This window comes from Morus notabilis, unplaced genomic scaffold, assembly GCF_000414095.1.
Source record: "Morus notabilis unplaced genomic scaffold, ASM41409v2 Scaffold363, whole genome shotgun sequence".
In the NCBI taxonomy this organism is placed as follows: domain Eukaryota; kingdom Viridiplantae; phylum Streptophyta; class Magnoliopsida; order Rosales; family Moraceae; genus Morus; species Morus notabilis.
The window spans coordinates 142,347-152,328 of record NW_010360145.1 but is presented as its reverse complement, the minus strand read 5'-3'; the positions used below and the strand labels follow the sequence as shown (position 1 = coordinate 152,328).

The window sequence follows — 9,982 nt, the reverse complement described above, 5'->3', positions numbered from 1 at the left end:
AAAAGATCAACGTTGGAGCAGAAAAGGAGAGATCTTAAGTGTGGAAGAGAAAACATGAGAGAATTTAGATAACACATTAATATACAAAAACAACATTTTGCATACATAAAGAGCAAGATAACCAATAACAATGCCACACGTAATAGTTGGAAATCGGTGCATGAAAATTGTAAAGAAAAAATTTCATTGATAAAGAAAATGATAGAAATGGGATGGGATTAAAAGCGGCAAAAGAGCCAAAAAAAAAAAGAGAGAAAAAAAAGAAAATCATAAGCAAAAAAGAAAAAAGAAAAAAAGAAAAAACCCCTAACAATATTTAATACAGAAAAAAGAACAATATTCAATACAGAGAAAAAGAAAATACATTAAAAAAAGAGGGAGAGGAAAAAAAGATGCATTTTTTGGGGCAAATTTTGAACATATTCCGGACAACAAAAAGAAGAAAAAATCCCAAAATCATTTAATGCTTCTGTAAAAACAAAACGACATAGATCAACATAGAAGTACAAATGAGTATCCTAAGCATCACAGATCATCAACATAGATCAGTAAAAAAGAAGAAAAAATGCACAAATCATTTAATGCTTATGTAAAAAGAAAAATAAAAAATAAAAAAAACGACACAGATCAACATAGAAGTACAAATGAGTATGCTAGGCATTACAGATCATCAACATAGATTAGCAAAATCAATAAATGTAAAAGAGATTAATTTAAGCGAAAGTCGGATACACAATCAGCAAATAGGAAGGTCTAGACAACTGCATAAATGTGTAAGAAATATGACCATTTTATGGCTACCAATTAATGACAACTGCATAAAAGCACAAAAATTAATCAGATCTTATATTTGCCATACAGATTATGACTTTTTTGTCATATAAAATAAAGGGCCAGAGCAAAATATAAATATGTCTAAAAACTATAGGTGAATTAAAAAAGAGGACGTAAACATGAACATTAGAAAGACAATGAGGCTGGACAGAATCTGACCGCAGTGTGGTTCTATGTTTCAGCCAAGTAAAATGGAGGAAATAGGTGGAACGAAGTCATTAAATAATAAATTGCTACTCATATTTTATTTGAATCAAAGTAACCAGGAAAGCTGAAGCCAACAACAATGGGGAAAATGAAGGCATAGAAGACAAAAATACATAGGAAAATGAGGAAATTCAGTTAACAGAAATAAATCAAATCTCAATTGAATTCAAATAGGTATCTAAAATGTAATAGCCTTAAATTAAGGAAGACCAAAAGAAGAAAAGGTAGGAATTTATATTATCTTAGTCAAAAGTATAGAAAAAATCAAAATCCAAATTAAGGGGAGTTTAGTCACTGTAATTTCTGGAGATATTAGGTGAAATTCAAGAACCCAAAACCAGTTATCATCATTACTGTCAGATACTAAAGAAAAGAAGAGAAGACATTTAAACTGTTCGAGTAAAAAAGAATAGGTAGAATTAAGGACTAAATGAGGAAGACTCATTCACAACAATTTTTAGACAGATTAAACGGGACTGAAGGGCCAAAATCTACTGTAATCATCATTGCCACAGGTCAAAATACTCCCTTAAATAAAGAACATGAACCGACCAAATACAAATAAAAGGGATACAACCTAAAAGGCTGAGCAGTAGATAGGCCAAGATGAAACAGGGCAGCTAAAAAAGCCAAAAATGTTAGAGCAAGTAAAGAGGAAAAAAAAAAAAAAGAGAGAAGAAGACATTTAGATACTTGTAGTCAAAAACTACAGACAAAATCAGAACATGGAATTAAAATTCAAGTATGGAAGGCTTATTCACAGTAATTATTGGATAGATTACATAAAAATGAAGAAGCCAAAACTGGTTATAATCACCATTGCTACATACCAAAACCAAGTAAAGATAAAATATGCTAAGCAAAAATAATTGCACACGCACACGCGCGCATATATATATATATATATATATGTATGATTATGAGAGGTTTGGACATATTATATAAAAATGAGGAGGCCAAAACTGGTTATAATCACCATTACCTCATATCAAAACCAAGTAAAGATAAAATACGGTGAGCAAAAATAATTGCACACATGTATATGATTATGAAAGAAATCAGCAGAAAACGAATATATCATCACTATGTATTAATAGAAGTCAAAAAAAGATAGGTGTAACAATAGAAAAAGTTTTTTTTTTGCATACCATAGCAAACAACAAATAGTGATAGCAACTCGGGAAAACAATGTAACAAATATTAAGAAGATGTAGGCAAAAGTTATTAATAGTACCTGCAGCGTTATGAATACCCCCTTAAATAGAGAATGAGCCGAAGCGACAGCCTAAGAAATTGAGCAGTAAATAGGTGAAGATAAAGCAAGACAGTCATAAAGACAAAAATGATAGAGCAAGTAGAAGGGGAGAAAAAAAAAGAAGATATTTAAAAACCTATAGTCACAAAATAACGAATATCGACTTAAATAATGAATATCGACCAACCAAACAGAAGTGAAAGAGACTGGGCTATAACGATTGAGCAGTAAATAGGTGAAAATAAAGTAGAGCAGTAAATGATCAACAATGGGATAGGCCCCGTTCATTTCGCCGATTCGAGTTTAGAATTCGAGTTTTGCTACAGTAAAAAGCTCTCAGAAACAGTCAAATCTAACTTTTTTGCTACAGTAAAAAGCTCTCACACAAAATCACATCTCAACTCGAATTATAAACTCAAATCAGCGAAGTGAACGGACCCATAGAGAAAGGATGATGTTAGGTGTGGAAAAAATAGAGGACAATTTACTCAATAAATTAATACACATCAATAACATCTCACATATATAAAGGGCAGAATAACCAATAGCAATACCACATATAGCAGTTGGAAGTCGGTGCATAAAGAGTGGAGAAGAATATTTTTAATTAAATGAAATAATAAAAGTAATATCAGATTAAAATCAGGAAAGTAAGGTGGGACGAAAAAATAAAATAAAAAAAGAAAAAAGTAAATAATAATCAACTGAGAGAAGAAGAAAAAGGATTAAAAAGAGGGGGGAGGAAAAAAAAACACTGCCATATTTTTTTTCTTTTTGAAATGGCATTTTTTTTTATATATTCCGGTCAATAAAGGGAAGACAAATCATCAACTCATTTAATGCTTCAGAAACAATAGATATAAAGATCATCACTTTTTTTCCCCGGTGGCAGATTTTTTGCGCATTTCAGACGATAAAAAGAGGAAAAATCATCAATTCATTTAATGCTTCACGAACAAAAGAAATACAGATCATCAATGTAAGAGTACAAACTAACATCCTGGGCATTACACATCATCAGCACAAATCATCAAAGGAGATTGATTTAGCCAAAATGAAGGCACAAAATAAGCAAAGGGAACAAAGAATTAGGCATTTACCTATAGAAATCAACCACGGGAAAAATGAAGCACATGCATATAAATCTCTTGTAGGAAGATGAATAAGTGTGCGCATCCAGAGTGGAAGAAGTAATAGAAAAGAGGTCGATATGAAGTAATGCTTCAAGTGTGAAGGACGAATGTCGACTAAGGAACTGTCAAGGACAGTGAAGAATGTTGTAGTAAGAAAATGAGGTAGTAAATGATAGGGAGCATGAGAAAATATAGACAAATAACTAACTAAATAAATAAAGAAATGTGCAGAGAAAACAAAGTGACCTTAAAAAGTAATAATACATGAATATCATGATATTTTTATACAGCAATGATGGCTCAGATACTTAATATTTCCAGCAACTTCGGCAACATATGATGGATAAACAAACTTAGGCCTCATTCACTTCGCAGATTCAAATTTTTATGAACATTTCTATGATATTATATCCATCATATAGATTATAGCATGTATGTCACAGAAAATGACCGGTGAAAATAAAATATAAGTTTGTCCAAAGACCACCAAGTGACCTAAGAGAACAAAGGAAAAGCATTGATTTTTTTTACAAATAGAAAAGAGTCAAAAAATCAAAAGCAAGTAAAACAGGGAGATCAGACGAAACAAAGGGAAAAGAAGAAAAGGCAAAAACAACAGAGAGGAGAAGAAAGCCAATGTATGTATAAGTAATCTTTTAGAGAAATAATTGTGTAAAAAAGGGTGGAAGCATTGGAATAGGTGAAGAAAATGACAGAGACGTAGCTAAGAGATTTAAGTCAAGAAAGATAGGCAAAGTAAGAATTGAGGCAGCGAGAACACATTGAAAGCAGTTTTTGAACAAATTAGATGGAACTCACTCTGTTAGAATGAAATGTGATCATCATCACCATATAGAAAAAACAGCTGAAAATAAAGTATGATTACTAATATTTGCTGGCAGCAAAAGGGAATTTTTCTCAGCTCTTTACATCAGTAATATCTATCAATAGTATAGCAAAAGTTTATGCAAACATAGATAATAAACCATAAACAATGGACATTAATATTGCGATTGCAAATTCATACATCCAGTGCCAACAATAGTTCTTGAAAATACCTCAAATGCTGCCAATATCACCGCAAGTACCAAAACAGACCATGCAAGGGTCAATGTCGATAAAAGGACACGCAGCAATAAGTATATGAAGGAGTAAATGACAGGGACCTGGAAAAATATAGATGAATAAGTAAGGAAACAAATGAACAAATGAGGTACCAAAAGAAAAAAACTGATAAAATACGGATGCCATAATATTTTTTCTTGGTTGTTGGCCATTTTTTAGTTCTCATTTCTAACATGTGTTATACCTTGTCAATGAACAATCATGCTTATAGACATAAGAGAATATTCAATTTGATTATGGTATAATGTTGTATTTGTATTTTAAAAGTATGTGGAGAATAGACATTTCTATTTCTTAAATATGAAACGTGAAATATCCATCAAATAAGTATGAAGGGCAGTAAAGGATGCAATAGTGAAGATATAAAGTAGTAAACGGTAAGGAATCTAAAGAAATATAGATAGATAAATAAGCAAATGAATAAACAAATAGGTCTAAAATTGGACTAAGAAAAAAGAAAAAAAAAGGACTGAACAGAAGAGAAAGAGAGAAGAAAAAAGCTGGGGAAAAACAATCTTTTCCCCTAAAATTGGTACAGATTCTAGATAATGGATGAAGAAAGAAACTGTCAATTCATTTAATACCTCTGCAGCAAAATGGGTACAAATCATCAAGGTAGTAAGACAAATCAATACTATAGGGAGCACAGATCATCATTTTAATAATTAAAACAAAAAAAAAATCAAAGATTATTCATACTCGGTAGAAAATGAGCCAAGGTAAAATGCACTGACCTACATAAACTGTTTGCACACAAAAATCCATCAAAGCCGAAGATAAAGCACATGGATCAACAAAACACCGTCTGTTAGTCAACCAAAACCATACATTCCAACAAAGGGACATAAAACACCGTCTGTTTATACAAAGCAGCCGTTAAAAAAAATTGAAAGAAAAACATGCATTCCAACAAAAGGACATAAAAACTCTAACCAAAACCGTTAATCAAACCGACGGAGAAGCAACAAAAAAAAAATCAGAGAGCTCCCCACAAAGAGCACAAAAAAAAATCAACATAAATCATAAATGAAAGCAGTGGAAAAGCCCAGAAGAAGCCGATAAAAACCCCAAATTTCCAGCCAAATCAAACAAAGGGGGCAAATGAAGAAAAAAGCAATGAAACTCCCAAATCTTTGCGCCCAAATGATACAAAACGAACAAAAACACTTAAACCACAAAGGAAGAAACGCATTATTACGACCAAAACCAACCGAGAGAGAAGGATCATACCGGGAGGGGAAAAAAAAAACACCGAAGAAGCCAATAAGAAAGAAATCGAGAGAGATCGAGAAAGAAAAAGGCATACGCCCGTGGAATGACCAAAAAGCCTAGGCCTCATGATCAAAGGAGGGCTAACGGTGACAGTGGTGGTGGTGCAGAGGTAAGGATCGGGGACGACGGAGTAGAAAAAATCGCTCGAGAGAAAGAAATAGAACAAAAAAAGAGAAGAGAGAAAAAGTTAGAAGCTTCTACGATGAAGCTTCCATTTCTTTAAGCTTCTGCGAAGAGAAGCAAGAAAAACCTAGAAGAAGGAGAGGAGAAGAGAAGCGAGGTCGTCCTTATCTGAGAAAAAATCCAGAAGCTTCTACGAAGAAGTAAAAGCAAAAGGGCAAAAAATGACACTCAAAAGACCAAAATGCCCCTGCACCAGACAAAGGAGGAAGCAGTAAATCGAGGGCAAAATCGTCATTTCACTGTAGAAGAAACAGTGAATTGTGCCTGTGTGAACAGTAAACCCCAACTCCCCTTTAGTATATTTAGGGCCCGTTCACTTCGCTGATTTGAGTTTGTAATTCAAGTTGAGATGTGATTTTGTGTGAGAGCTTTTTACTGTAGCAAAAAAGTTAGATGTGACAGTTTCTGAGAGTTTTTTACTGTAGCAAAACTCGAATCGGCGAAATGAACGGGGCCTTATAATGTGTAGTGAAAAATTCATGAAACTGCTCCCGTGATTCATTGAAATGTTATTTTAGGAACTAAGCACTAACTGGCAAAGAGCTACATCTTGGTTGCTGGTTTCAATAGGCTCACATTTTCCTGACCTAGTAAGTATCCTGCTGACACATGAGTCATGACCTGTAAGCTATCGTAAGAGGGGTAATTTCTAAAGTTGCTTACTTTGATCATGTTCTGGGATTTTGGTTTTGAAGGGAATGGCAGATTGACTTAAATAAGTTTTTTGCTTATCCGTCAATCTGTTGTCATTTATCTTCTATTGAGTGAATAACTTTCTTTGTTTTGATTTAGTGACTGTTTATCTTATTTTGGCAGATGATGGAAGAAATATTCGTTCATTTCCCAGGGCCAAGTTTCGGCTTACCTGCTATGGTTCAAACACTTGCGGACTTTACTTATGCTGATGGTTAATAATCAAACTTCCTTTATGCTTAGTACTAATTGATTTACATGAAGTTTGGTTAATGCTTTCTGTCTGCTTCGACTGAAATGTTTGTGTTGTACATTTTGTACTGTGTTAAAGCATTGCAATTCACACCACGACTGAAGGGTGCACTCTCACGAGTTTTGCCGATACTTGGAAATGTCCGTGACATCCACAGGCCAATTTTTGCTAATGGTGTGTGGTGAACTTTCCTTGACCTTATCAATGAAGCATGATTTTATATGCTGGGTTATTGTAATATTTCGTTTCCTTTTTTTGGGTGGTTTTCTTGTTATATTTGAATCCCTTCACACTCGCCTTTTGATGCAGACGTCATGTGAGATCAAGTTGTTCTTGGCGTTAATTTTCCACCTAGTTTTTTCCCTGCCTAGTTACTTTATTGAGGCCTTTCTTTGTATATAAGTTCTACAATCTAATCACCACGTATTTGTAGTCTTCTGGCATCAAAAGTGAGGATCAGTCTATTTTTTTGAGTTTATATGTAGGCAATGAAGACTTATGCATCATTGAAGTGATCATGATTTCTCCAACTCTATGTACAACATATGCAACTTAATTATGTAGTTGTGCATTGTTTAACTAGTCATTGTTGTATTTACAGGTTAAATGGTGGAAGACAAGACTTCAGGTTTGTCTTTAAATAATTTTTGTCTGCCTTGGTAAATCTATATCTATGATGTTCAATGAAATGATGCTTATAATTTGCATAATGTTTATCATCCTAAACCTGCGTTTGTCTGTCTTAGTTGTGAGATGCTTTAATTAGGGACAAGTCTTGGTTGTGAGATGCTTTAATTAGGGACAAGTCTTGGTTGTGAGATGCTTTAATTAGGGACAAGTGTTGGTTGTGAGATGCTTTAATTAGTGCGTCCCTCGTTTTATGAATTCTCATCTATTTGATTTATTTGTGCTTATGGATTTGACTCTGTTATCTTCTACTAGTTTCCTGGAAACATTTTTTTTTGGATTTTTAATTTAGCATGTGTTCATTTGTTATTTTGTCAGCTTTTGTTATTTCTTACAGGTCAATAGATGTGATAATGAATTTCTTGGTTTGATTAATGAAATTCTTTGTAGTTTTAACTTGTGAATGGTTTATTTAGTGACAAGTGCTAACATTTGTTTATTTTGTCACACATGTTTAAATTGGTGTCGCGGTGCCTTGTCTTATTTGTTGTTTTAGGTGTAGCCGTAAAGCATCTATAATCTTTATTTCATCTTACTCTTATTTTCATTCATGACTTTTTTTTTTTTTTTCATGCTAGTATACTATATATTTCTTTGTTAAAATTGTAACATTATTGTCAAGATAACTAATACTTCATGAAACACTTTCGGGCTGAGATTGGTTCTATATGATTGTGATAGCAAGTGTTTTTTCCCTTTGGGTTTAAATGTAGGCAATGAAGACTCATGCTTTCTCTAACTATCTACATAACAATACATCTAAGACACTCTCTATTTTACAAGTTTGACATTAAATTTTTGCCTAGTGCATCATTGAAGCTATGTTTTCTCTAACTCATTGTAAAACATATGTGGATGTGGCTATGTAGTTTGGAATGGTGTAACTGGTCCTTGCTTTATTTATAGGTTAAATGCTGGAAGTTTTAGTTGAGTTTGATTATTGTTTTGATAGGGATCATTTTCTTATAGGTTAAACAGTGGAGATGACTTTTTTGTTGAAGCATTTTGTCAAGATGGAAGGATTTACTTCACCATTTCATTTAGCTAGATGTTTTGGATTCTTTGATATCTCTAGCTATTCCTTTGTTTTCTTTACTTGTTTTGAATGTTAAGGTTTTGGACATTATATGACTTATGTTGTAGACGTAATCTTATTGCCAACTTGGTAGATACTAATAACAATTGATACGTTCAATGTTTTAATGTTTTAATTTGAATGTTCCTATTTAGATATAAGATGTTGTTCGGAATCACCATCTATTTGAATGAATTTAAAAGGATATCAATAATAATTTTAAAAAGCTATAAGAGTATGAACATAACAAGGGAAAAAGCTATTAATATGTACTGTTGCCATGTTAAATAGCTGTAAGAGGTTGAAAATAACTTGTCTTAAACGCTATAAGACCTCAATTCTATAGCGTTTTTCATAACGCTCTTAGAACGTTATGTTTTGTTACGACTTTTAATAGCGTCTGATGTCCTAGCGTTCTATAAAACGCTATTGGTAGTGCTTAATAACGTTTTTGGTCAGCTATTGATACTGATATTTGTTGTAGTGCAAACACAACTTTTGGTAGCAAAAAACACCTTTTTGCCACCAAAATATTAATTTGGTAGCAAAATTATGTTTTCTGCTACCAAAATTTGGTACCAGAAAATTATGTTTTTTGTTACCAAACATTATATTGGTAGCTGAAAGCATATTTTTTGCTACTAAATTTAAATTTGGTACCAGAAAGATATTAAAAATTAAAAAATAACATTTTAATGACAAATAATTTTAGAATCATTATTCTAGTAACATTATAACAAAAAATATTGTTTTGAAATTGAAATACATTATTCAAAGTTATAAATCAATCAAATAGCAAGATTATATACTACACTATGTGGAACATATACTTAATTAAGAGGATCACATATGTATACCAATGAACATGTCTCTTGTTACACCTACACAAAATAATTGAATTATCAAATAATTGATATACAAAATATACTAGGATGATTGTTAAAACTTAATATAGGACATATTCATGGAAAACTAAAAAAAAAAAAAAAAACAATACAAGCACAAAATATAAATTTTAAAGTTTTTAAATGATTTACTACCAAACAAAACTTTTGATAGAAAAAAACATCTTTTTGCCACCAAAATATGAATTTGGTAGAAAAATTTTGTTTTCTGCTACTAAAATTTGGTAACAAAATCTTATTTTCTGCTACTAAAATTTGGTAGCAAAAACTTAATTTTTCGCTTGTATGAATCTGCGACTAAAATATGAATTTGGTAGAAAAATTTTTGGCAGATAGTTATATTTTGCTTTCAACACTTGA

At 32.2% G+C, this 9,982-nt stretch overlaps 1 long non-coding RNA gene across 2 annotated transcripts; it reads right to left on the bottom strand.

Annotated features, from left to right (window-relative positions):
• Positions 1-749: 749 nt before the first annotated feature.
• Positions 750-6,107, bottom strand: LOC21411759. Of its 2 annotated transcripts, XR_002902029.1 has the most exons (6): positions 5,785-6,107; positions 5,289-5,410; positions 4,488-4,595; positions 3,397-3,551; positions 2,276-2,326; positions 750-814 (listed from the first exon to the last, which is right to left on the bottom strand). It is a non-coding gene; the product is annotated as an uncharacterized LOC21411759 (long non-coding RNA). The 2 variants fall into 2 exon arrangements; XR_002902028.1 differs by lacking the exon at positions 750-814 and having other exon boundaries at positions 2,161-2,326.
• Between the last annotated feature and the right edge of the window lie 3,875 nt (positions 6,108-9,982).